The following is a 27,800-nucleotide window of genomic DNA, read 5'->3' as shown; positions in this document are numbered from 1 at the left end:
GCCCTGAGTCCCAGTCCCACCACATATTGTCCTCGAGGTGATGGGGAAGGTGGTGTCTCCCTCCTTTGGAATGTGCCATTGTAAAGATCGTCTGGAGAGAGGTGGAGTGGGTTTGTTCGCATTGGTCTTGAGCTAAGATTAGAGTGGTGCTGGAAAAGCACAGCAGGTCAGGCAGCATCCGAGGAGCAGGATCCGAGGAGCATTAGACTTGAGCTGCCCTATGGTGGAGGAGTTTACACTCTACAGTCTGTTCCCTGGAATGCACACCCCACCTCAGGACAACTATCAGCTGTGGCTGGAGAACCATCAATGCAGTCCACCCAGTACCTACTGGTCCTCCAGTGTAAGGAATTGTCCCTGACCTGCTATTGCAGACTGGCCCGTTCCACATGTCCTACATTATAACAGTGACTAGCTTTCAAAAAGTCATTTGTTGGCTGTGTATCTGGGACATCTTGAGGTTGTTAAAGAGGCAAGCTGTTTCTTCCTTTTCGGAATGGAATTGAGATTGGAAAGCTTGAATAATGGAACCCATAGCTTTAGGAGGTGGGAAATAGAACAGGATGGGATTATAACAGAGTTAATTTAAGGAAATAATTTAAATAGTTCCATGATGCAAATTCTCAAATCGGAGCATCATGGAACTATTTAAATTATTTCCTTAAATTGAGAATTTGCATATTGAACATGTGTAAAATAAATGAAAATCAATCCAAGATATGAAGAAGCTCCTTTTGTTTTATGTCTTCAGCACAGGTTTGATATTATTGACATCTTAAAATCCCACCTTGATCCAAACCCACCCTTTTAGGGAGAAGTGGGTGATGCATTACATTTTCACTCACTCACACAATTAACCACCTCTCACTAACACACTCTCTTCGTACAATGATAATGCCCATGATAATGCACGGAATTTTCAAATGGATGCTTTATGCAAAGTCTTCTGCTTCTTTCGTGTATTTAAATATATGCAAAACACATTGGCACCTCAAAGAGGAACACCGTATTGTGAGACACCGCATAATGAAATCAGAGAAAAAAAATAGAATTAGGACTTTGATGCTCCTTGACCCTTCAGCAATATCTGTTCATCAAAATCTCCTTTGCAGGAACCCATACTCCAACTATGCCCCAGCTTTTTCCTTTGTTTCAGTAGAATTCCTGCAATGTGGAAACAGACCATTTGGCCCATCAACTCCAGACTGACCACTTGAAGAGCATCTCAACTGGACCTACTCTCCTATCATATCCCTGCATTTCCCATGGATAGTCCACATCCCTGGAACACAATGGGCAATTTAGCATGACCATTGACCTGACCCGCACATCTTTGGACTGTGGGAGGAAACCAGAGCACCTGGAGGAAACCCACGCAGACACAGGGAGACTGTGCAAACTCCACACAGACAGTCACATGAGGTGGGAATCGTACCAAGGACCCTGAAGCCTGAGAAAGCAGTGCTAACCACTGTGCTACCCCAATACCTTCATACCTGTAATTTCCAGCCTCGTAATCCTTATCCTCATGGTCTGGTCGTATTATTAGCTCAGAGGTGGGGAAAGAGTTCCTGGAACCTGGGGACTGTTGTGATTTGGAAACATGGGAACTGTGTCAAGATAGGCAACATATAGAGCAAGACCCTATCCCAAGTGTCAATGAGAGAGCCCACTGGATCAAGTGCCAATCAGTAACCTAAGTGGTGACAATCAGATTTTGCAGCCAATCAGGCTCCAAGGGCAGTGGTATTCCCCCTCTCTCCCACCATCCCACACAACTGGAGAAGGTCTGGGTGGGTTTGGAATGAGCTGTGGTTGGAGGGTGTGGAAGAAAGTTGGAGGTATTGGGAGGGGAGATCTGACGTTGTGGAAGAGATTGGAGACTGTGGCTGAAAGGAAGGAGGGATCCTGGTGTGAGGATATGTCACAGGGGAGGAGGTGGGTGAGAAGAGACAGACCTCCCAATAAGGAGGTGGTTCCTGTGAGGGGAAATCAACTGATCCAGATCTAGGAACTAGGTGGCAAGATGCTTAGCTGTGGGAACCCAAAGTAGACAAGCAGGAAGCTGGAAGAACACAGCAAGCAAGGCAGCTTCAGGAGGTGGAGAAGATGACGTTTTAGTTGTCCCTAGCTATTGGAATCAGTAGCCTTCTCTTCATGGTTCACCCCCCCTACCCCCCTGCCTTTTGTTCTGAGAAGGAACTTCTTCACCCAGGGGATTGTTAATCTGTGGAATTCCTTGCCCAGGGAAGTAGTTGACAGTACTTCAATAATCGCTTTTAGAGCTAAGGTAGATACTTCTTCGAAAAATAAAGGAAATAAAGGATGTGGTGAAAACATGGGTAAGTGGATCTGAGTCCATGAAAAGGTCAGCCATGATCTTATTGAATGGCGGAGCAGGCTCGAAGGGCCGGGCAGCCTACTCCTGCTCCTAGTTCTTATGTTCCTTCAGCTTCTTTCAGCGATTCCATTACATTAAAAATGTAAATTACATTTGAGGAGCACACCCTCATTATAATATTTAAATGATGGGCCCAACTTCAGGAGTTGGGTTGGATGCTCCTCAACCCTCATCCCAGCTCAGTTTAATAAAGGAAGTGGGAATGTTCAAGATGTCTTCAGTGCAGGTTTGATATTGTTGACACCTTAAGATCTCACCCTGATGCAAACCCACCCTTTTAGGGAGGAATGGGCGATGCGTTAAATTTTCTTTCTCTCACACAATTAACTACCTCTCACTGCCATACTTGACTGCATCTCCTGTGGCTATCAATAGTGACCGACCTTCAGAAATCTCTTCCCCCTTTCAATGCCGTCTGCCATAAGACCCTTTGTAAAGACCACCAGCCACTCGATCAAGGTTTTGGTCACCTGACATTCAGTTCCAGTTCTCCCTTCATTGTTATGAACTCGCAGATCCTTCATCTCAGGGCAATTAGGGATGGGCAGTAAACGCTGGCATAGCCAGTAGTGCCCACATTCCAAAGCAATATAAATTACTCGTGGGATGGCAAACTGAACCGAGAAAAGATTTAAACATTTTACATAAAAAGGTGGTTCGAGTGCATTCTGAGTGTGACAGTGTGGATTGAGATTAATGACATCAGCGGAAAGTGAAGACATTGGGCCCAGGAGAAGGCTTTGATCTGGAAGACACCTCTCCTGTTGCCGTGGGAGCTAGTGAAGGATCAAGTTCGTTTGTTAAAGACAATACAGTTTGTGTTTGTTCAGCAACTCAACCAAGCAAAATGTCTCACGTACTTCACAGGAGCATTACGAAGCAAAATCGGACAGAGCTATGTCAGGAGATTTTGGGATGGCTGAATAGTCCCACAAGTAGGTTTTTTAAAGGAGTCTTAAAGACAAGGAGAGATGGAGTTACTGGGGGAATTCCATTCGTCATTGTCCAGGCGTATATTGAATGAATGAAAGGTGGGGAAGTTCCGTTAGAGGATACTGAACTCTGCATATCTGAAATAGTTAACTGGCTCACACAGGGAGGGCGATACCAGAGCGGGTATTTTTAGCCGAGTCTGAGGAAGTAGTTTTTCCATTGAGGATAAAGAACAGCTGGAACAGATTGTTGGAATGGATTGCTGAGGCCCGAAACACTAAGCTTATTGAATAAGCAGCTAAATGTTGGAGGATGGTCGGTTTATTTTTCTTGGAGGATGAGATTAAACAGACCTAAGGGCCTTCTTTGCTGAAATCTGTCCTGTGATTTAGAGGAAGTTACACAATGGACTGCAACCGGATTGCCAGTGTAAAGTTATTTACGTCACACCGAAGCTCCAGCGACCTGATCCTAATGGAACATCAGAGAGACTGAGAGGATTTGTAAGGGTAGATACCAGGAGGATGTTTCCTCTTGTTGGAGCGACTAGAACTAGGGGACATGTTTAAAAGAAAATGAGCCCCTTTCATGATGGAGATGAGGTGAGGTTTTTCCTCTCAGAAGGCTGTTAGTGTATGGAGTTTGCTTCCTCAGAAAGCAGAGGAAGCTAGGCCATTTAAGTTATTCAAGTCATAGTTAGATAGATTTTTGATCGACAGTTGAGTTATGGGACAGGAGAATGAAATTGAGAGCACAACCAATTTCGCCATTATCTTACTCAATGGTGAGCTGTCTTGAAGGGACTTGCTATCTCTTGCTTTTCAGTGTTCACACTCTACTCCAGAAATTATTAAATCCTCAATGGGTTAGGCTTCAGGATATAGAACATAGAACATAGAACAATACAGCACAGAACAGGCCCTTCGGTCCATGATGTTGTGCCAAATATTTGTCCTAGCTTAAGCACCTATCCATGTGCCTATCCAATTGCCGCTTGAAGGTCACCAATAATTCTGACTCTGCCACTCCCACAGGCAGCGCATTCCATGCCCCCACCACTCTCTGGATAAAGAACCTACCCCTGACATCCCCCCCCATACCTTCCACCCTTCACCTTAAATTTATGTCCCCTTGTAACACTCTGTTGTACCTGGGGAAAAAGTCTCTGACTGTCTACTCTATCTATCCCCTGATATCTTCCCAATTTCCCTTTTGTTGGTGTGTTTTGTTTACCAGATTCTGACCATGAATGTACTCAGTCACCTATGCCTGTAGTCGTTTATTCTATCAGCCTTAACATTGATGCCATGGTCAGTGGGTAGAATGTTTGCCTCTGAGTCAACGGGTCATAACTCAAGACCTACTCCAGAAGCCTAGGTGTGTAAGTCACTCTGCCACTTGCAGTGCGGTGTTTAGGCAGGGCTGCACAATCTGAGAGGCTGCCTTTCAGGCAAGACATTAGGGGAAAGCTTCGTCTATCCCCTGAGGTGGATTTCAAAGATCATGACAAAGGTGGATGTCATGACACTATTTGCAAGAAGAGCAATTGGATTCTCTTTGGAGAACGAGTTAATGTTTACCCCTCAACCAGCATCACTGAAAATAGATTTAAGTGGTTGTTTCCCATTGCTGTACATGGCAGTATGCTGAGTGCAAGTTGTTAATGCATATCCTGCATGGCAACAGAGAATACACGACAATGTACTTAATTGACGGTGAGGCAGTTTGTGGTATCCTGAGGTTACGAAAAGTGTTATTTACATGCGAGCTTGTTCTTCCTTAACCCTTGATTTTGTGTTGCTATCCTTATTTACCAAAAGATAGAAAATAATCCTCAAATCAGTTCATGCAAGGTTGCGATGCTTTTTCAGGTTTATTCACAGTTTAATTTGCAGAAGCTAGACCCTACAGTGTATTAATTTTTGGAAACAAATTGAAATCAGTCAATAAGGAGTTAAAATCATCCTTCAGAATTTTTTTTTAATATTTCCTCTTGGATAATCTACACGATTAGTGGATGAATCAGTTTTTTCTAAACCTTCATAATGTTACAATCAGTACCTATGGGTTCCAGTTTGTCCAGAGTTCAAATGCATTACTGGAATTAAAGACAGAATGAACCGAGTGTGGAATTAGAGCTGTCAATCGTTCATCATTAAAGATGCTGATGAGCAGGTGGTCATCTTAATTCCAAATACTTCTAATATCTTGAACGTGTATGATTTAATTAGTACTTAGAATAAAGCCCAAGTATCCCAGCTAATGTTTAGATCAATCAACCTGCCCTTGCCTCGGGCATATCTCAAACTTTTATTAATACTGTGATGAAAGCCAAAAGCTCTCATTTTAACTCTAATCGAGCAACAAGGGCCATGGGAATTGGTTTAATCATTCATTTAGATCCTAGCTGATCAGTCTCAATTTCATTTCTGTTGCTCAACAAAAACCTATCAATCTCAGTCCTGAGATATTCAAATTGAATTTGTTAAGAGTGGAGAAGAAAATGTTCTGATTCAGTATGTGGATGGACTAACTGGAGAAGGTACAAAACTTGAGCTACTCTTGGGAAATAGGGCAGGCCAGGTGACTGAGGTGTCAGTGGGGCAGCACTTTGAGGCCAGTGACCATAATTCTATTAGTTTTCAAATAGTGATGGAAAAGGACAGACTGGATCTAAAATTTAAAGTTCTAAATTGGAGGAAGGCTCATTTTTGACCGTACTAGGCAAGAACTTTCAAAAGTTAATTGGGGGTGGATGTCCGCAGGTAAAGGTAAGGCTGGAAAATGGGAAGCCTTCAAAAATGAGAAACGAGAGTCCAGAGACAGTATGTTTCTGATAGGGTGAAGGGCAAGGCTGGTAGGTTTAGGGAATGCTGGATGATGAGACACATTGAGGTTTTGGTCAACAAAAAGAAGGAAGCATATGTCAGATATAGACAGCAGAGATTGAGTGACTGCTTAGAAGAGTATAAAGGCAGTAGGAGTAAGGGGCTGTTTGGTGGCTCAGTGGTTAGCATTCCAGCCTCAGGTGACTGTCTGTGTAGAGTTTGTGCATTCTGTCTGTGGCTGTGTGGGTTTCCTGTGGGTGCTCTGGTTTCCTCCTATATCCAAAAATGTGCCGGTTAGGTGGATTGGCCATGCTAAGTTGCCCATTGTATGCAGGGAAGTGTTAGCTATGTAGATTAGCCAAAGGGAAATGCAGGATTACAGGGATAAGATAGGGGGGTGGGATGCTCTTCAGAGGATGGGTATTGACACAATGGGCTGAATGGCCTCCTATCGCAATAGAGGGATTCTATATATTCAGTGGTTCTATACTTAAGAGGGAAATCAGGAGGGTAAAAGGGGGATATGAGATAGCTTTGGCAAATATGGTGAAGGAGAATCCAGAGGGGATTCTACAAATACGTTAAGGACAAAAGATTAATGAGGGAGAGAATAGAGCTCCTCAAAGATCAGCAAAGCCACCTATGTTTGGAACTGCAGAAGATGGGGAGATACTAAATGAGTATGTTGCATCAGTGTTGACTATGGAGAAGGATATGGAATGTAGAGAACGTAAGGAAATAAATAGCGACATCTTAGAAAATGCCTGTATTTCAGAGGAAGAGGTGCTGGACAACTTAAAACTCATAAAGATGCACAAATCATATGTACCCAAGAACTCTGTGGGAAGCTAGGGAAGTGATTGCTGGGCTCCTTGCTGAGATATTTGGATCATTGATAGCTGCAGGAAAGGTGCCAGAAGACTGGAGGCCATTTACCATTGTCACTATTTAAGAAAGGTGGTAAGAAAAAGCTAGGGAACTATAGACCGGTGGTGGGCAAGTTTTTGGAGGGATTCCTGAGGGACAGGATTTACATGTATTTGGAAAGGCAAGGACTGATTAGGGATAGTCAGCATGGCTTTGTGTGTTGGAGATCATGTCTCACAAACTTGATTGAGTTCTTTGAAGAAGTAATGAAGAGATTGATGAGGGCAGAGTGGTGGATGCAATCTATTTGTATTTTAGTAAAGCATTCGGCAAGGTTCCTCACAGTAAACGGGTTAGCGAGGTTAGATCACAGGGACTATGGGGAGAACTAGCCATTGGATACAGAACTGGCTTGAAGGTAGAAGACAGAGGGTGGTGGTGGAGGGTTGGTTTTCAGACTGGAGGCCTGTGACCAGTGGAATGCCACAAGGATTGGTGCTGGGTCCACTGCTTTTTGTCATTTATATAAATTATTTGGATGTGAACATAGGAGGTATGGTTAATAAGTTTGCAGATGACACCAAATTTGGAGGTGTAGTGGACAGCGAAGAAAATTACCTCAGAATACGACGGGATCTTGATCAGTTGGGACAATGGGCCAAGGAGTGGCAGATGGAATTAAATTTAGATAAATGCGAGGTGCTGCATTTTGGAAATGCAAATCAGTGCAGGACTTATACAGTTAATGGTAAGGTCCTGGGAAGTGTTGCTGAACAAAGAGACCTTGGAGTGCAGGTACATAGCTCCTTGAAAGTTGAGTCCCAGGTAGACAAGATAATGAAGAAGGTGTTTGGTATGCTTTCCTTTATTGGTCAGTCCATTGAGTTGGGAGGTCATGTTGCGAATGTACAGAACAATGGTTAGGCATTGGAATACTGTGTTCAATTCTGGCCTCCCTGATATTGTGAAACTTGGAAAGGTTCAGAAAAGATATGCAAGGATATTGTCAGAGTTGGAGAGTTTGGGTTGTTGGGAGAGGCTGAATAAGTTGGAGCTATTTTCCCTGGAGCGTTGGAGGATGTGGGGTGACTTTATAGAGGTTTATACAGTCATGAGGGTGAATAGCCAAGGATTTTTTCCTGGAGGTGAGGCTGTCCAAAACTAGAGGGCATAGAGAGTTTAAGGTGAGAGGAATCTAAGGGGCAACTGTATGAATGAGCTGCCAGAGGAAGTGGTGGAGGCTGGTACAATACAGTATTTAAAAGGCATATGGATGGGGACATGATTAGGAAGGGTTTAGATGGATATGGGCCAAATGCTGGCAAATGGGACTCGATTAATTTAGGATACCTGGTCGGTGATGAGTTGGACTGAAGGGTCTGTTTCCGTGCTGAGTCTGGTATGACATTTCTTCAGACTGTTTTAAAGCATTCTCCAAATTTCTCTGGGTTTGTCCTTGTTTTCTTGTCACCACTCACATTCCCACCTGGTTTTGTGTCATTGGCCAGTTTGAAAATATTCCATTTGGCCCCTGACATCAAATCCCTGGCATAGATTGTGAATAGCTGATCCATGTGGTCCCACTAGAAACAGCCTGTCATCTTGAGAATGAGCTATTTGTTCCTAGTCTCCATTTTCTACCTGTTAACCAATTCTCAGTCCATCCCAATATATTATCCTAAATCCCATGTTCTCTACTTTTATTCGGAAACCACTTTTGTGGGATTTGATGCACCTTCTGAAAGTCCAAATGTACCACATCCACTGGTTCTCATTTTTATGTTCTGTTGGTGACAACCCAGTATTTAAACATGATTTTGCTTTCATAAATCCAGGTTGACTTTGCCACTATGTTCCAGTTATCCAGGTTTCATATCCTTTATGATAGATTCTGGCATTTACCATCTACAGCTAACAGACTGACAGGCCTGTCATTCTTTGTTTCTCTATTCCTCCTGTTCTTAAATAGTGGAATAACATTTGCTACCATGTAATCTACAGGAACTGTTCTAAAACCTATAAAATTTTGAACAATGATCACTAATGCATCAAGATCTCTGCAACACTCTTGGATGTAGATCATCGGGTTCAGAAGATTTATCGACTGTTGAACTCATTACTTTGTTTTTATCAATACTGATTTCATTTAGTTCCCCATTCTCTTGGCTTTCTTGTAATTCTGGGAACTGTATTTTTCCTCAGTGTAGACAGACAGAAGAGGCTGAGTCTGGCATTTTTTGGCTAAGATTGAGTTGCATTGAGGGATTCTTACTGCAAGGCTAAGCACATTCTCATGCTAAACCTGAGCCAACTTGCCTTGTTAACTACCTATCCCACCCCCACCATGTCCCTCACATCTGATTCTATCCCCATTTTACCAATTGGCATTCTTGGAACAACTTGGCACTGCCAGGCTAGTTTGCCGTTGACCAGTGTTCTTTGCGCCTGTGTTATCTCTAAAATCCTGTTGCGTAGCATGATGAGCACTGTCAGGACAGGGCTGCCCTGCATGGTTCCTGACCTTTACACTTGACGTGACAGACAGGGGAAACTTGGAGCTGACTGGATAGGATGATGTTGAGGCAGGACCAGCAGTGGACAGGAGAAAGTGAGTCAGAGTTGAAACGTGTGGTACTGGAAAAGCACGGCCATTTAGGCAGCAATTCGAGGAGCAAGAGAGTCGACGTTCTTCAGGAATGTGGAGGGGAATAGGGGCTGAGAGATAAGTAAGAGGTGGGGGGGTGAGTCTGGGCAGAAGGTAAATGGGAAGGCAGTAGATGGATGCAGGTGGGAGGTGCTTGTGATAGGTTGTGGGGAGGGTGGAATGGATTGGTGGGAAGGAAGATGAACTGGTAAGTCAGGTCAAGAGGGCATTGGAGGGTTGAATCTGCGATGAGGTGGGAGAGATTGGATTTGGAAACTAGTGAAGTCGATGTTGATGCCATGTGGTTGAAGGGTCCCAAGGCGAAAGATGAGGCGTTCTTCCTCCAGTTGGCAGGTGGATTTGATTGAGCGGTAAACAGGGCTCAGGATTTGTGTGTCCTTGGGGGAGTGGGAGGGTGAGTTGAAGTGTTTGGTTGCAGGGTAGTGGAATAGTCCCAGAGATGTTCCCGGAAACAATCCGCGAGTTGGCATCCTGTTTTCCCGATAAAGAGGAGAGCAAATTGAGAGCAACGGCCGCAGTAAATGAGCTGGGTGGATGTGCAGGAAAATCTCTGCCAGATGTGAAAGGATCCTTTGGGGCCTTGGATGAAGTGAGTGGGAAGTGTGGGCAGAGGATTTACACCTCCTGCAATGGCAAGGAAAGATACCGTGGAGGATGAATTGGTAGGGGCATGGACCTAACAAGGGAGTCGTGGAGGGAATGGTCTGCCCTAGCGATCGGCAGAAGACCATACAGGCCTGGTCCGCGGGTGCCATCTGGATCAATGCTTCTCTCTGATAGGCCATGCTTCCACTATCTGTGTTCCTGTACTCACCTCCCACCAATCTCAAGCTCTGCCACTCTTAGTACTGCCTGTCCTCCCTCACCCAGTGTCACCCATCCTAACCCCTGACACCACTGACCCACCACGCACCCCCCATCCACCCCCCCAATCCTGTTTACTTACTGGTTCGGGACATCTCCCCATCTGCACCACAAGTAACAGCGTTACCATCCACTATCAGCTCCCTGTAAGCTGTCTCACTGTCATTTCAGGAGGAAACCAGCCCACACTGGGACAGAAAGAGTCAGGACATTTGGCTCCTCACCCCTTAGGAGAGGACCCTGACAATCATGAGCAGCTGCCTGACCGTGTCCAAGCCTCTGGACTAGGGTGGCCTTGTGATTCAGTGGTCAGCACTGCTGCCTCCCAGTGTCAGGGAGTTGGGATCGATCCCAGCCTTGGGCAATTGTCTGTGTGGAGTTTGCACGTTCTCCCCGTGCCTGTGTTGGTTTCCTCTGGGTGCTAAGTTTTCTTCCCACAGTCCAAAGATGTGCAGGTTTGGTGGATGGGCCATGGGAAATTGCCCATAGTGTCCAGAGCTGTACAGGTTACGTGGATATGGTAAGGGGGTGAGTCTGGGTGGATTTGATAGGGTGAATGGTCTGCTACCACATTGTGAGGATTCTATCTGTGATTCAAATATCAAGGGCATACTGAGCTGGGAACCCCTGAGCAAAGACTCCTCCCCTTGACTTGACTGCGATCTGTTGTTAACCATACCAAGCTTCCTCGCGGAGAGGGCAAAGTGCACAACGGCACAGCAAGGCGAGACAGGGCTGCTGTGAGCATTGAGGTAGGCTCAGAGTGAGTGACTGCTATGGCAGCAAATGGAGAGCCTGGAGACGCAGCATGGTCTCGTCCATGGTCTGAGTGTGACCCTGAGTGTATAGTGTCCTTACTGCAACATTACAATGAGAGGTATAAAAAAGCCCAAAGTGCAACATTGAAACGCAGAAGTGTCACAAGGGTTCTTCGAGGATGGTTCACATTGGATGCCACCATCTGTGGATGTATTGTTGTGGGTGTGTGGGTGGTTTATATGTGGGGGTGTGTGTGTGTGTGTTTGTGTGTGCATGTGTATGGTGGGGGTGTGTGCGCGTGTGTGTGTGATTGTATATGTGTATGGTGTCTGTGTCTGTATTGTGTGTGTGTGTGTTTAAGTGTGTGCAAATATGGTTGGGGGTGTGTGCGTGTGTGTTAATATGTGCATGTGTATGGTGGGGGTGTGTGCATGAGTGTGTGTGTGTGGGCGTGTGTGTGATTGTGGGTGTGTGGGTGTGTGTGTGTGTGTGGTTGTGTGTGTATGATTGTGTGTGTCTGTGTATGGTGTCTGTGTCTGTATTGTGTGTTTGTGTTAGTGTGTGCATGGTGGGGGTGTGTGCGCATGTGTGTGCGCATGCATGTGTGTGTGTGCATGTGTATGTGAGTCTGTGCGTGTATGGTGTCTCTGTATTGTGTGTGTGTGCTTGTGTGCGTGTATGTCTGTATGGTGTCTGTATTTTGTGTGCATGTATGTCTGTATAGTGTCTGTATTGTGTGTGAGTGTTTGTGTATGGTGTCTGTGTGTGTGTGATTATGTGTGGGTGGGTGTGTGTGTGGTTGGGTGTGTGTGTGGGTGTGTGTGTATGGTGTCTGTGTGTGTGTGATTATGTGTGGGTGGGTGTGTGTGGTTGGGTGTGTGTGTGGGTGTGTCTGTATTATGTGTGCGTGTATGTCTGTATGGTGTCTGTATTGTGTGCTCGTGTGTGCGTATGCATGTGTGTGTGCGCGCGTGCATGTGAGTGTGTGCGTGTATGGTGTCTGTATTGTGTGTGTGTGCACGTGTGTGTGTACGTGTGTACGTGTCTGTCTGTATGGTGTCTGTATTGTGTGTGCGTGTGTGTGAGTGTGTGTGAATGGTGTCTGTGTATGGAGTCTGTGTCTGTATTGTGTGTGTGAGTGTGTGTGTGCGCGCGCGTGTGTGTATATGGTGTCTGTATTGTCTGTGTGTGTGTGCATGTGTGTTTGTGTGCGTGTGTATGGTACGGGTGTGCGCGCGTGTGTGTGTGAGTGTGAGTGTGTGTGAGTATGTGTGTGAATGTGTATGGTGGGGGTGTGTGCGCTTCAGTGTGTGTGTGAGTGTGTGTGTGTTTGTGTATGCATGTGTATGGTGGGGGTGTGTGTGTGTCTATGTGTGTGTATGGTGGGGGTGTGCGCGCGCGTGTGTGTTTGTGTGAGTGTGTGTGTTTGTGTGTGTGTGTTTATGTGTGTGTGTGATTGTATGTGCATGTGTATGGTGTCTGTGTGTGCGTGTGTGTGTTTGTGTGTGCGTGTGTATGGTAGGAGTGTGCGCACGTGTGTGTGTGTGAGTATGTGTGTGTGTGTGTGTATGTGTGTATATGGTGTCTGTATTGTCTGTTTGTGTGTGTGTGTGTATGGTAGGAGTGTGTGCGCGTGTGTGTGTGTGAGTATGTGTGTGCGTGTGTGTGTATGTGTGTATATGGTGTCTGTATTGTCTGTGTGTGTGTGCATGTGTGTTTGTGGGTGCGTGTGTATGGTAGGGGTGTGCGCGCGCGTGTGTGTGTGTGTGCGCGTGTGTGTGTATGTGTGTATACGGTGTCTGTATTGTCTGTGTGTGTGTGCATGTGTGTTTGTGTGTGCATGTGTATGGTAGGGGTGAATGTGAGTGTGTGTGAGTGTTGTGTGTGAGTGTGTGTGAGAGCATGTGTGTGGTGGGGGTGTGTGCGCACGCGTGTGTGTGTTTGTGTGTGCGCGTGTGTGTATGTGTGTATACGGTGTCTGTATTGTCTGTGTGTGTGTGCGTGTGTGTTTGTGTGTGCATGTGTATGGTAGGGGTGAATGTGAGTGTGTGTGTGAGTGTTGTGTGTGAGTGTGTGTGAGAGCATGTGTGTGGTGGGGGTGTGTGCGCGTGCGTGTGTGTGTTTGTGTGTGCGTGTGTGTGTGAGTGTGTGTATATGGTGTGTGTGTGTGCGCTTGTGTGTGTATGGTGGGTGTGTGTGTGCGCGCGTGTGTGTGTGAGTGTGTGTGTGTGTGTATGGTGGGTGTGTGTGGGTGTATGTGCGAGTGTGTGTGTGTGTGTGTGTGTTGTGTGCGTCCTAAGATGATGATGTCCGGTGTGCAGTGAGCTGAAGTTGCCAGGTATCTGCTTTGATTTCCACGTTGAGACTTTTCAGTGCCCAGATGTCTGGCATGTTTGGTAAGATGGGAAGCAGAATATAATTGAGGTGTTTTGGGTCATTTACGAGGTGCTCAGCAAGCTGTAATTTTCCTTCCTTGGCAACTCAGTGCTGCCTTGTGAGAAACTCATCACACTGCTCAGCAACAGCATAACTGATGCAATGGGATGATCCCAATGTTGAGGGATCTCCCTGGACTTCTTGTTCAATTCTGTCACAAACAACACCATAGTCCATTTCACTTAGACCCATATAAGATTCAACCCAAGCAGTTTGTTTAGTTTCTGGGTTATCTCCTTATTCCCTATTAAAAATTCTCCTGTCTCTGCCTGTATTGTACCCACATTTGCTTTTGATGATCTTTTTCTCTTTACATATCAATTGAAGCTTTTATTATATTCTGATATTCCTTGCTCCCAGTCCTCTGATTTATTACTCTTTTGGGAAACTTTATGAGTGTTTTTCTTTGATCTAATATAATCTTCCAGTGACACGTTTATTTATTACTTAGTCCAACTGTTGCATTGAATCACTTGAAAGCTATAACATGAACAGAAGACATTTTAATCCATGTCAATATTTTCCCTCCACACAAGCAAGAATCATACTTATCTATTCTGTTCCCATCTGTATTCATCATCTAGCCCTCCTGATCTTTATGTTTGGTTGGGCTGCAGGTTAAAAAGGTTCTCAAACGTTGACAATGTCTTTGACCCAGTGAATCTCACAGCATGACAGCTCAGTCTGTGTGAAGACATTTCTCTTGTCCTTTATCCTCAAAGTACAGCCCTTTCCTCTGACCACCCACCACCCCGACCATGAGAAACCAGCCAGTTTCTAGCTACCCTTGCACATATTACCTACTGAGATCTGGGGCAGGAGACAAGACCAATGTTTCTTTGTGGATCCCTGACAAAGGAACACACCCGTTCGTGGGGCCTGTTGAATTAACCCAGTCTTTCCCCGGTCCCTGACTCACTCGATACCGGATTGACAAGTCAAGGACAATCCACAGTCCTCTCTGAAATAACTCCACAGAGGTCAGTATCTTGTGGAGAGTCTTTGACACTGGTCCAGCTCCCTCAGAGACAGCTCTCAGAGTGAACAGAACTGTTGTCACTCCTGTTCTTATCTGTCAGCCAGGACTCCCAGATTGGGGCTACAAATCTGGTCCAGTCAGGGAACTCATATTCTCTGAAGTCAACCAGGTTGAGCTTGTTCCAGTCACTGCACTCTCTGATTAAAATTAGGCCCCAGTTGGATTCCTCTGGGCCTGATCTGGTTATTGGAAACAGGATTGGTCTGTCTCGTACACCCTGCTTACCTGCAACTATCTGGGAGTTAAGATCTCAGTCTTCGGGAAGGCAGCAAATTAGATTTAACATAAAACTAAGTATTAAAACTTATATTTTAGTCATGTCCCTTGCACTCCCCCACACCCAGTTTACTTTCTACATGGCTGGCAGTCTTAAAATCAGGCCTTTCATTTCTAAATAAACAATGTTCTGGGGAATAGCAGAAAACACCCTCATATTAAAGTTCTATTTATATTGCAAAGTTGAGATCTGAAACCAAAAGGCAGCAGACACTCGGAAGAATACCACAACTGTGATATTATTTAAATAAGTAACAGTAAAGAGTTTTAAACTGCTTTGCTTAGTTGGTTATATGCACTCTTTGTTACAGCAGTCATTGTATCTGTAGCCAGGTCTTTACAGGCTAATTAAAATTCATTCCTAATAATTTAGGGTTTTTCTTTGGAATGAAGAATTTTTGAATTCTAGAATCTGACCAATCCGAATGATGCCAATTAGGCCAGTATTTGCTCTTTAAACTGAGCTTTCCAATTAGTCTGTTTCCTACTGCTTTTTTTTTACTTTCCTGAAAATTTCTCCCCATCAATGTTTATCTAATTCCTCCTGGGAAATTTCTTTTGAACCTGCCCCTACCAGTCTCTCAGAACATTCTAGAACATAATTTCTCTGCATGAGAAAAAAGTCCCTTCATTTCTCTCCATTCTTTTTCAGATTACTTTCAATCTGACCACTGATTCTCCTGCCAGAGAAACGCAGCTTCTCCTTAATTACTCCATTAAATCCATTTTAATCTACTTTTAATTTTATACGCTATTAAATCTCCCTTTAACATCAGCCTCACCAGTCTCTCTACGCAGCTGAAGTCCCTCATCTCTGTAAGCAATCAAGTAAATCTCTTCTCCACCCTCGTCATTGGTCGTTAGTAAGATTTTAGAGACCATTATTAAGCATGAGATTGCAGAGTACTTGGAGGTGCATGGTAAATTAGTCAGCACAGCTTTGTCAAGGAGAGGTCATTGTTTGATAAATCTGTTAGAATTCTTTGAGGAGGTAATGAGCAAGTTAGATAAAGGAGAGCCAGTGGACGTGAACTATTTGGATTTCCAGAAGGCCTTTGACAAGGTGCTGCACAGGAGGATGCTAAGTAAGACAAGAGCCCATGGTGTTCGAGGCAGGTTCCTGGCATTGATAGAGGATTGGCTGACTGACACAAGGCAGAGAATAGGGATAAAGGGTTCGCTTTCAGGATGGCAGCCAGTGACTAGTGGAGTTACACAGGGATCAGTGCTGGGACCACAGTATTTATGTTATACATTAACTCTGAATGAAGGAACTGAGGGCATGGTAGCTCAGTTTGCAGATGACACAAAGATAGATGGAGAGGCAGCTGGTGTGAGGAAGTGGTGAAGCAGTGCTATCTAACCCCAAAGGACTTCATCTCTCATCTCAGCAAGGTCACTGAAAGGGTTAATAGTGCCAGGAAGCAAGCTCAGCAAATGTTTTTCGTGTAAGTGCGGTTTTATGTGTGACAGCCAAAGCTATATCTGTCCTTCTCAATTGGTATTTTCCCAGCTGTGGTAACTCTTATCAGACAGTGTCATTTCCCTTGTCAATTTGGTGTCTTTGCTTTTCCTTAAACCCAAACCTGTTTTGACATTGTTAAGATTATTTCAAGGCATTACTATGTAAACAAGGCTGAAGATGCTCATTTTTTCAACATCTTGGTTTTTTGGTTCGTTATCCCAGGGAAACAATGGTTTTCAAGACTTAAAACCTGACTTTAAATTTCCTGAGGTTTTCCATTTCAAAATGTGTGGAAGGTAAAGTGATCCTGTTTAATCTGTGACGTTCTCTTAATGAAAGGAATTCCTTTGATAGAGCTGAGATAGTATAGCCCATTCTACCCTTGGGTGTCTGCAGAATTCGATGAGTATATTTTATTGTTGGCAGGACATGGACAAAATTACACCCACATCCAAAAGAAACAACGCTTACATTTCCACAGCATCTGTACCAATCTCAGGATGTCTTAATCATTTTACAGCCATCTAAGTACTTTTGAGTCTACTCTCTATTGTAGTGTTGAAAATTCAGCTGCAAATTTGTGCAGAGCCAGTTCCCACAATAAGATAAAAACCATCCACAGTTTTATTTGGGAATGTTGTTTGTGGCAATGGGATGAAATCACCTACTCTTCTTTGGATTGTGTTGTGGGATCTTATAACACTTTGGAAATGCAGACAGGCTTGCTTTAATGCTGCATCTAAAAGATGACGTTATCACACTCCCTCAGCACTGTACCACGAGCGTCTGTCCAGATTATGTGCTCAAGGCTGGTGTGGGAATGTAACCAATCACATTTTCTGCCTGAGGAACAAAAATGCCAATCAGCGTTCCATGGCTTAAAGTCTAGATCATTTTACTGTGCCGGTGTTCTTCTTGCTGAGTGGTGCAATGTTAGGCGTGTGCTATGACTTCCAAATGGAGGTATAGGGTCCTAGAATGTTGAATTTGAAGATGGGAGATGCACAAGCGTCCAGAGGGGTAATGTTTTTGCACAGAAGGTGGTGAGTGTCTGGAATGGGCTGCCTGAGGGAGCTGTGGAGGTGAATACAATTTTGTCATTTAAGAAATCTTTCGGCATGTACATGGATGCGATTTATATGGAGGAATATGGACTAAATGCAGGCAAATGGACTTGTTTAATTGTGAAAACTGGGCAGCATGGACAAATTGGGCTGAAGGGCCGGTTTCCATGATGTAGACCTCTATGTCTCTAAGGGAAGTGTTTTTCGTGTTCTCGAACTAATGGTAATGTTACTGGACTAGTAATTCAGAGAACAGGACCAATGCTGTGGAAACATGGATTCACATCTCACTGTGGGAACTGGGCAAGTTAAACTGAATGAATCTCAACCTGCAATGCACTGCTAGCCATGAAGCTACAAGATTGTCATCCTAACGCATTTGGTTCACTAATGTCCTTCACAGGCAGTAATCTGACATCCTTACAGCTTGTGTTTTACAGTAGAACACAATAACGTGCCTGACTCTGAGCTGCCCTCTGAAAGAGCTGAGCAGGCCACTCACTTGTCTCAAACCCCACCCCAGAGGAAAAGCAGGATGTGTTTACCTCCCTGTGACCTGCAGCGGTTCAAGAGGATGCTTCACCAGTGTCTTCTCCAGAATAATTAGGGATTAGTGACAAATGTTGACCTTTCCAGTGACACTCATTATACAGGATTAACCAAAACAAAATGCCTGGCCATTTATTTCATTGTGGGAACTCGCTGTTGGAAAACTGTTTCACAAATTCTAATAAAACATTCTGTGATTTTTAGGTCAAGACTACATCCGATTAAATCTCATTCATTCTGTCTCTAGTCGTATTATTGGAGCCAAACTGGACCATTTTGGTTTTGGAGACTAAGGAGTGAGATAACAGTTGGCTCTTCACCTGGGATATTTCTTCATGGCTCATGTCACATGAAGTTAATTCATCAGTTGGTGATTAGATTCCCTACAGTGAGGAAATAGGCCCTTCAGCCCAACCAGTCCACACTGACCCTCCGAAGAGTAACCCACCCAGACCCATTTCCCCTCTGACTAATGCACCTAACACTATGGGCAATTTAACATGGCCAATTCCCCTGACCTGCACATCTTTGTGACTGTTGGAGGAAACCCACGCAGAATGTGCAAACTCCACACAGACAGTCACCTGAGGCTGGAATTGAACCTGGGACCCTGGTGCTCTGAGGCAGCAGTGCTAACCACTGAACCACCGTGCTGCCCAGTTGATGTGGCATTTGTTCCTGATTAGGGTTAATAGTCATCGTGGGTTATTTTTGTAACTTGAGTTACTTGCCCGTTCGAATTGGTTTCCATCAGTCACATAGTGACTCGGGAATGTGTGTGTGTCAGTGGAAGTATGAGCTCAGAGGGAGAATGGCTTCCTTGTCTGGGTTTGTTTTTCCAAAAACTTCCATTTTAATGACAGATTTCAGAGGATTCTGCTGCGCATCCATAAACAGAGACGCAAGACAAGTTAGGAGTATTTAAAACTTAGTCCAGCTCCTGAGGAAATGTTTGACAGACTCCCAGCCTACCTCAAACACCCTCACCACTTTCCCCAGACTTATTACACCCATCAGATCCTGACTCAATATCCTCCCCATTCCCCTGGGACCCAACCCTACCCCCTACTCCCTGCCATGCCACTCTCTCAGTGTCAACACACTTCCCCAGGGGCTGCCAGTCCAGACAAATGTCGAATAATTGTCATTAGCTCACTCTTTGTATTGCTGCACAGGAACAACAGGGAACACTCTGCAGGGTTCATGACTGATCTGCACTTCAGTTGCAGTTGTCCACTTTTGCTCCATATCCCTTCATTCCCTCAGCCAACAAACATCTATCAATCACCGTTTTGAAATTTTGAATTGACTCTCTGCCTGAACAGCTTTTCAGCAGGCAGTTCCAGGTTTCCCCTCCCTTTGTGTGGAAGTACTTCCTGACATCATGCTTGAACAGCCTGGCTCCAATTATACAGTTCTGGCTCTTTGTTCTGGACTCACTGCACCAGAGGAAATAGTTTGTCTTTTTTCTACCCTATCCACTTGAATCATCGTAAACATTTTAATTGGATTGCCATGATTTGGAGATGCCGGTGTTGGACTGGGGTGGACAAAGTTAAAAATCACACAACACCAGGTGATAGTCCAACAGGTTTAATTGGAAGCACTAGCTTTCGGAGCTACGCACCTTCATCAGGTGGTTGGGCACAGGAGCAGCGCTCCGAAAGCTAGTGCTTCCAATTAAACCTGTTGGACTATCACCTGGTGTTGTGTGATTTTTGATTGGTTTGTGACTTAGTGAGGTCCATGTTCTTCGTGATGATGTAGCTGATATGAAAAGACACCTGTTTAGAATGATCATGTGGAGGGAAAGGTCTTAAACACTCCTCTGAAGAGCTGTGTTTGATAAACTACTACGTACAGGTGTAAGTAAAGGAATGATAGACTACACAAAGAACGAAGACCCAGACTTAGTGATAAGGAGCAAGTAGCCTCAGGGACAGTCACTCACCACCTGAGATACTCAAGGCTGACATCTTCTCCTGTAGGTACCAGTATTGGCTAAAACTACAAGGGGGAACATGTTCACAGTGAGGGGGGCAAACCTCCTCAGCAAGGGTCATGTTCAAACTGAGTCCAAAAGACACAACGTACAAGGGAAGACCCAGAGACAGGACAGGACCTCAGAAGATGTTGAAGGTACGGTTGAGTAAAAAGTGGAAAGATGTCAATTAACAGGAAAAGGCCCTGGAAGAGTTCAGTTACAGGGCTACGGTGTGGGAAGACTCTCAAGGGTGAATAAAAGGAACCTCTGAAGATCTTACAGCCTAGCCACGGACTGGAAACACTCTGGAGTAGAGTCATAGAGATGTACAGCATGGAAACAGGCCCTTCAGTCCAACCCGTCCATGCTGACCAGGTATCCCAGCCCAATCTAGTCCCACCTGCCAGCACCCAGCCCATCACTTCAACAATAAGAAGGAAAATCCCAACCCCTGAGCCAGCTCAGTCAGAATGCAGTCATCTGTCAGGATGGCATCTCCTGTAAAGTTCTTGCCATTCCCTCCTGACACCACGGATGGTCCTCATGAGGACAGAAGTGGGAGCTTTGGAAGCACCAGTTTCATTGGAATTGAATGACATCAGGCTTACAGGTGAAAGAGCAATGCCATTAAGTCAGCACAGTCAGTTATAAGCTGTGGGCCTGTTAGTGAAGTTCTGGTAGACAAAGTGAGGAATACTATAGAGTACGATGAATTAATTGAAGTATTTGATGCACACGTGAGCCCTAAAGACATTTATTGATAGAACGATGAAACTTAGCAATCTCAGTGTTCAGAAGAATCATTAGAAGCCTTTTTAATGGGTTTATGTTTTCATGCAGAGTGTTATAGATACACAGTTTTGAAAGATAATTTACCTAGAGACCATAGAATAGTCAGTATTAGGGGTGAGGAGTTATTGGGATTTCTACAATCCCAGAAGGATTTGACATTGGAACAGGCAATCCAGTTGACTATCTGGACAGATATCAAAACTAGTCAGTGCTGCGAGGAAACTTTGGGAGTTCTTCTGGTACAGTCAAATGGGTAAGTGCAACAATGGTGTCGTTACCCTCCGAAAAGCTCGGCAAAATGGTAAAAAAAGCAGGAATCAATGTTATTGATCATCCTAGCAGGAGACCACAGATCTTTAGGTGTATGGCAAATCATTGTGAAGCGCAGACACAGAGGTTGAAATGGCAGTGAACCGCTATATACATTGGAAGAATAAGAATTCCTCTTTGTCAGGAATGCATGTATTTGTCTGTCTCTCTGAGAGAGAGTACTTCAGAATGAAGGCGGGAGAGAATTTCCAAAGCTATTTAAAGCTTAAACAAATTGAAGCAGGCATATCACATTACCGTGCAAGGAGATGCTAAAGCCATCTGCTTGGACACTTCCTGAACCTCTGAGGAGAAAAGTAAATTCTCATTTAGACAGTATGATAAAAAGCACCAGTGACAGAACCAGCATGATGATACATCAAATGGACTGCAACAGTTCAAGAGCCATCTTAGCGGCAGATAGGAATGGGCAATAAATGCTGGCCATTCCAGTGAAGCCCACTGTTTTTTTTATTCAATAGATTAGGAAATTGCCTAACCCAGCATTTAGTGCCTCTGCTGAATTACCCAGAGAGCAGGTAAGAGCCAACACCATTGCTGTTGGTGATATAGGCCAGACCGGGTCAGGATGGCAAATTTCCTTCCCTGAATCAGATCTGTCTTTACAACAATTGACAGTAGTTACATGGCCTCCCTTGGGCTGCTTTTAATTCAAGAGGTTTGCTGAATTCAAATTTCACCAGACGAATTTGAACCCAGAATATTAGCCCAGGGTTCTGGGTTCCCAATGTGGTGACTTTATCACTCCACCACTGCCTCTCCTGAATGAATTACAAAATGCAAGTCACAACGATGTCAGCTGCTGACCTGGCTCTGACATGAGTAAGGGGAAAAACACCAGTTTAGAATGGTTATATGACAAAAGATCTGGGATGCGCAAGAGCTGTGTTCTGATCTAAATAAAGGAGTGTTATAGCACATAAGGAGTTGAGGAGCCTGACTGAGCACTGTGGAACAAGCAGCCTCAGGGAACATTCAACACGCAGGCACCTGAGGCAGCCCAATGTATGAAAAAAACTGGTCCCTCAATGTGCAATGGAATAGTATTGGCTTAAAGCTCAAGGTAAACATGGATCATTAATTTTCCACCCTTGAGGGAATGCAAATGTGATCTTGGGACCTGAACTCATACTTTTTAACACCAGTATCATTCTGGTAGAACTGGTTTACAACCATCTCCAGTAGTTTGCCAACTGTGATTGAATCTATTTCTGGAGATTTTATCATGATTTGTCCCAAGTTCCAACTATTAGTCAACTAGCACATCCATCTTTGCAAAATACTTGTTGCATCAATTAGAAAGTAACAAGGTTGTAAGTGACAACATTGTCCGTAGATGTTTCTCACAGGCAGGTGTACGCCAGTGAAGGGTAGGATGTGTGTTCTGGGTGCCCCAAGTGACTGACTTACTTTGGCTCCACAGTCAACAATACTGGGTTACACCCTTTGGAAGATAAAGTGAGGGTGATCAAAGGTGCCCCGGCTCCCACGTGTGTACCGGCCCTTAGCTCTTTCCTTGGCTGGTGAGTTATTATGGAAAGTTCATACATAACCTGGCCTCCGTCCTGGCACCTTTGCATCAACTCTTGGAAAATGGTCCCCCTTGGAAATGATCACCATAGCCAAGCCGTAGCTTTCAGGAAAGTAAAGATATAGCTATCATTCCCTAAGGTGTTGGCACACTACAGTCCCAAGTGAGATCTCCTCATACGGCTTCGGGGTAGAATTAGCTCAAATGTGGCCCAATAGCGTATGCACCTAGGACTTTGGCTAATGCAACGTGTAAATACGCCAGATAGTGAAGGTAGTCATATCTGGAGTCAGGAAGTCCTAACAATACCTTGATGGATGTAAATCTGTCATAATAATGGACCTTAAATCCCTGATGGGTCGAATTAAAGAGGACACGACGGTGCCACCATAGTTTATAGAGTGGTGCTGGAAAAGTGAAGCAGGTCAGGCAGCATCTGAGGAGCAGGAGAATCGGTGTTTTGGGCAAAAGCCCTTCATCAGCCCCTGCAGCACCACATCTCGACTCTAATCTCCAGCATCTGCAATCCTCACTTTCTCCTAGTGCCATCCATAGCTTCAGCCTGAATTCAGCAGTTGGTTTTATATCAAGGGCGTATAATTACAAGTTGGAACACCATCCAGGAGGTCAAGTAGTGAATACAGAAGCATTGAGCTGTCTTCCACCGACAGATACTCCACTACTGTTACTGTCACTGGAAGAGTCTGTAACGGTTTTAAATTTTTTTTTTAGATTAGATTACTTACAGTGTGGAAACAGGCCCTTTGGCCCAACAAGTCCACACCGACCCACCGAAGCGCAACCCACCCATACCCCTTACCTAACACTACGGGCAATTTAGCATGGCCAATTCACCTGACCCGCACATCTTTGGACTGTGGGAGGAAACCGGAGCACCCGGAGGAAACCCACGCAGACACGGGGAGAACGTGCAAACTCCACACAGTCAGTCACCTGAGGTGGGAATTGAACCCAGGTCCCTGGCACTGTGAGGCAGCAGTGCTAACCACTGTGCCACCGTGCCACTCAAATTCTGGATATGCTTCCAGTCAAAGCTGACAGTATCAAACTTTGGATGTAGAAAGATCTGGGCCAGGCAAAACTGAAACAGCTGGTGCTGATGGGGGAAACCAAATAGCCAGAATTAAAACCGTTTTGGATCCGCAGTGACCAGATCACAGTAGAGGATGGGACATTATTATGGGGAGCAAGAGTGACTGTCCTGAGCAAAGGTCACTGCCAGACACTGACTGAACTCCATCAGGATCTTCCAGGGGTTTCCAAAATGAAGATTTTGACGAGACGTTATGTCTGGTGGCCAGGATTGGATGCAGACATGGATGTGTTGGTGGGGCAGTGTCCAGAGTGCCAACAAGGTTACTGCCAGCAGCTCCCACCCATTTGTAGCAGTGGTTGGGTAATCCCTGGACTTGGTTATGCATTGATTATGCAGGTCCTCTCATGCGCACAATGTTCTTCGTCATTGTGGAAGCCCAGTCAAGGTGGCTGACTATACACGAGTTTATTCATCAGGGATGATGATAGCAAAACTGCGCACGTGGTTTGCAATGCCCAGTATTGAAATACTCTGTGCATGTCCAGCCACCTTGAGTGGGCTTCCACAATGACTGGAAGTATTGGTCACAGATGACAAGCTGTCATTTACCAGCAGGGAATTTGAGTATTTCGTAAAAAATTAATTGGTATTTGTCATATAAGGACAGCTCTATACCATCCATCATCCAATGATCTGACAGAACGGGCAGACCAATCTCTGAAAACAGGCCTAGAGAAACAGCCTATCGCTTCACTAGATACCAATCTGCCCAGCTTCCTATTTGATTAGAGAATCACCCCTCATGCAACTACAGGGATAGCTCCAGCAGAGTCACTAATGGGGAGAAGACTCAGGTTCAATCTGATCTTCCCAGACCTGGGGGGGGTGGGAAGCGAAAAGGCATCAGGAATGTCAATACTGGACACAAGCCTCCGCTAAGTGAGAGAGATTAATTTTGGTGTGGGAATGGCCCTGCGTGGGTAAGAGGTATGGTTAACGCGAGCTCAGGTCCAGTGATGTATAAAGTTGGGGTAGATGTGACATCCCTGAATAAGTATGTGATCTTAAACAATGTGGGAACAAATTGACTGCTTTTCTGACTGTTCCAGAACCCCTGGGTTTAGATTAGATTACTTACAGTGTGGAAACAGGCCCTTCGGCCCAACAAGTCCACACTGACCCGCCGAAGTGCAACCCACCCATACCCCTACATTTACCCCTTCACATCTTTGGACTGTGGAAGGAAACCAGAGCACCCGGAGGAAACCCACGCAGACACGGGGAGAACGTGCAAACTCCACACAGTCAGTCGCCTGAGGCGGGAATTGAACCCAGGCCTCTGGTGCTGTGAGGCAGCAGTGCTAACCACTGTGCCACTGTGCCACACATCGGAGTTCTGGCTCTCCGTCAATTGTTGACTTTCCTCAGAATCTTAGATGGACAAAGCAGGCCTCATTTCAATGCCTTTGCTGCCTGGAGAAAAGGAGGAGTTTCTTCCAAGACACTTGGGTGTGAAAGGTGAGCTACTGTGCGTCACACACCACCCGTATCAGAGGCAAAACCTGACCCAGTGCTAAAACACCCCAAGAGGAGCTACAAAACAAAACATGGCCTGCGTTCCTGCACTCAAAGGAGTGGGGGGGAGGGGGGGAGGAGGTGTTGTGATTGTAACAAGGTCAGCCAGGTGGGCCTCATAGAATATGAATCCCTTGACCAGGGCTGTTAATCTGGGCGCTCTGGCTGACAGATAAGAACAGGAGTGTCAGACTTCCAGCTCACTCTGAGAGCTGGCTCTGAGGGATCAGTGTAAAGGATTTCCCACATGTAAATAAAGGGTGAGTTGGTGATGGGACACTGTCCTCTGTGGAACTATTTTGAAAATCTTTTTGTCCGTCCCTCTGATTATTCTCCAGGTTTGTATAGATTAGTGTGACTTCAGCAAACCGTCCAAAAAGCAGGAGAGTAAACTTTTCCCATGTTTCCTTGTCCCTCTCAACTCCCACAGCCTAGTCAGACAACTGCATCTGTTTCTATACATAGTCATAAAACTTGTTTTTTTGTCTGCCATTTGTATGAAATGTCTGTGTCTAAGAAAGGGTATTGTTGTCTGGAATAATGGAACTTGCTTAATTTCTATTTTTTTTAAGAGAATAGTGCTGCACTGTGAGAGGGTCAGTACTGAGGGAGTGCTGCACTGTCAGAGGGTTGCTCTTGAGGGAATACTGCACTGTGAGAGGGTCAGTACTGAGGGAATGCTGCACTGTCAGAGAGTCAGTACTGAGGGAATGCTGCACAGTTAGGGGGTCAGTACTGAGGGAGTGCAGCACTGTCAGAGGGTCAGTGCTGAGGGAGTGCTGCACTGTTACAGGGTCAGTGCTGAGAGAGCGCTGCACTGTCAGAGGGACAGTAGTGAGGGAGTGCTGCATTGTCAGAGGGTCAGTACTGAGGGAGTACTATACTGTCAGAGGATCAGTACTGAGGGAGCACTGCATTGTCAGGAGGTCAGTACTGAGGAAGTGCTGCACTGTCAGAGGGTCAATACTGAGGGAGCACTGTTATTGTCAGACGGTCAGTACTGAGGGTGTGCTGTACTGTTATAGGGTTAGTACTGAGGGACTGAGAAGAACAGTGATTTTACTGAGGTATTTAAAATTCTGAAGGGTTTTGATGGAGTACACAGAGAAAAGATGTTTTCACTTCTGGGGATGACCCAACCTAGGACCCAGAAATATGTGCAGCAGTCAGTGATAACTCCAATTGGACATTCAGGGAAATATATTACCTCAGCCTGGTGAGAATGTGGAGCTCAGTTGAAATGAAGTTATTGCACCAGAAACAGGTCGTTTGGATCAACTGCTGTGTGTCAGTTTAGCCTCTGCACAAGTCAACTCAACCCATCACCATCGAGATGACCCCTTGTCCAGCTTCCCAACGTCAAATTCAACCATTTAACACATAGCAGTGAGCTCCACAATCTCAGTCCTCTCTGGGTGACAAAGTTTATCTTGAATTCCGCATCTGATTTATTTGTGGCCTTGATTGGATTCCAAGAATCGTCTCTACTGCACCTCCTTCATAATTTAATGACCTCCATCTGTTTCTGCTTTCTGAGGAAAATTGCCCCAGTTTGTTCAATGATTCTGCTCATTGTACAGGTCGGTTCTGATATCATTCCTGTGGAGTGCAAAGACAAAACTGCAGGCTACATAGAGCGACGGAGAATAGGAAATGAATTATTAGAATAAACTTGCAAAATGAAAGCTTTCGGAAATTGTGCATGAAGGGTTGCAATCTCATTTCAGAGTTTGGTTGGTGGTTATAAACGGCTTGTGGTTTGTTGCTGTAGCTCCACCTTACCGCCCCGATTAGATTGCATTCTTATAATTCATTTCCTCTTCTCCATTGCTCTATGTACAGTGTATATTTGACATTTCCTGTTTGATGATGATTGTTAGTTTGGGAACCAGACTCCTTATCCCCTAACCAGCCTGCTGGAAAAGGCTGCCTTAAACAAACAATGGGGCCGGGTACTGTGGCCTTGTCTCTCGTCGAGGTTACCTTTGCAGTGAATGTGAAACTTCCAGAAGGTACCCTAAGATAATTAGTAGTAGCATGACCATACTCTGTAATGACCAGGAACAGGTGGTTTTCTGAAATGGTTTTGGGAACAGCCAGGTGTAAATATCTTGTGAATTCTATCCAAAATGGAAGAGGGTGTGTGTCTGTTTTGGTAACGTTAGGCGAGGGCACTCGGGTGAGGGACTTGAGAGGATCTCTGTGTGCAACTGAAAGGGAAACTAAGTGTTTAGTTTAATAGCTTAAGTGTAGGATGCCATTTACGACAGTGCAGCACTCCCTCAGTACTGATCCTCTGACAGTGCAGCACTCCCTCAGTACTGATCCTCTGACAGTGCAGCACTCCCTCAGTACTGACCCTCTGACAGTGCAGTACTCCCTCAG

General features: G+C 45.0%; 1 protein-coding gene across 2 annotated transcripts in view; it reads left to right on the top strand.

Moving 5' to 3' along the window:
* Nucleotides 1-27,800, top strand: part of rasa3 (RAS p21 protein activator 3) — a 192,121-nt gene that overhangs the window by 24,736 nt on the left and 139,585 nt on the right. The window contains exon 1 of one of the 2 annotated variants that reach the window (XM_060825838.1): nucleotides 3,763-3,936. The exons of the other annotated variant lie outside the window; for it this stretch is intronic. The gene's annotated coding sequence lies outside the window, so the exon portion shown is untranslated. Of the gene's footprint in view, nucleotides 1-3,762; nucleotides 3,937-27,800 lie in introns of those variants that run through there. 2 annotated transcript variants of the gene reach the window in all.

Source organism: Hemiscyllium ocellatum, chromosome 6 (genome assembly GCF_020745735.1).
Source record: "Hemiscyllium ocellatum isolate sHemOce1 chromosome 6, sHemOce1.pat.X.cur, whole genome shotgun sequence".
NCBI lineage: Eukaryota > Metazoa > Chordata > Chondrichthyes > Orectolobiformes > Hemiscylliidae > Hemiscyllium > Hemiscyllium ocellatum.
The sequence above is the reverse complement of the archived record's forward strand: the minus strand, read 5'-3'. Positions and strand labels throughout refer to the sequence as shown.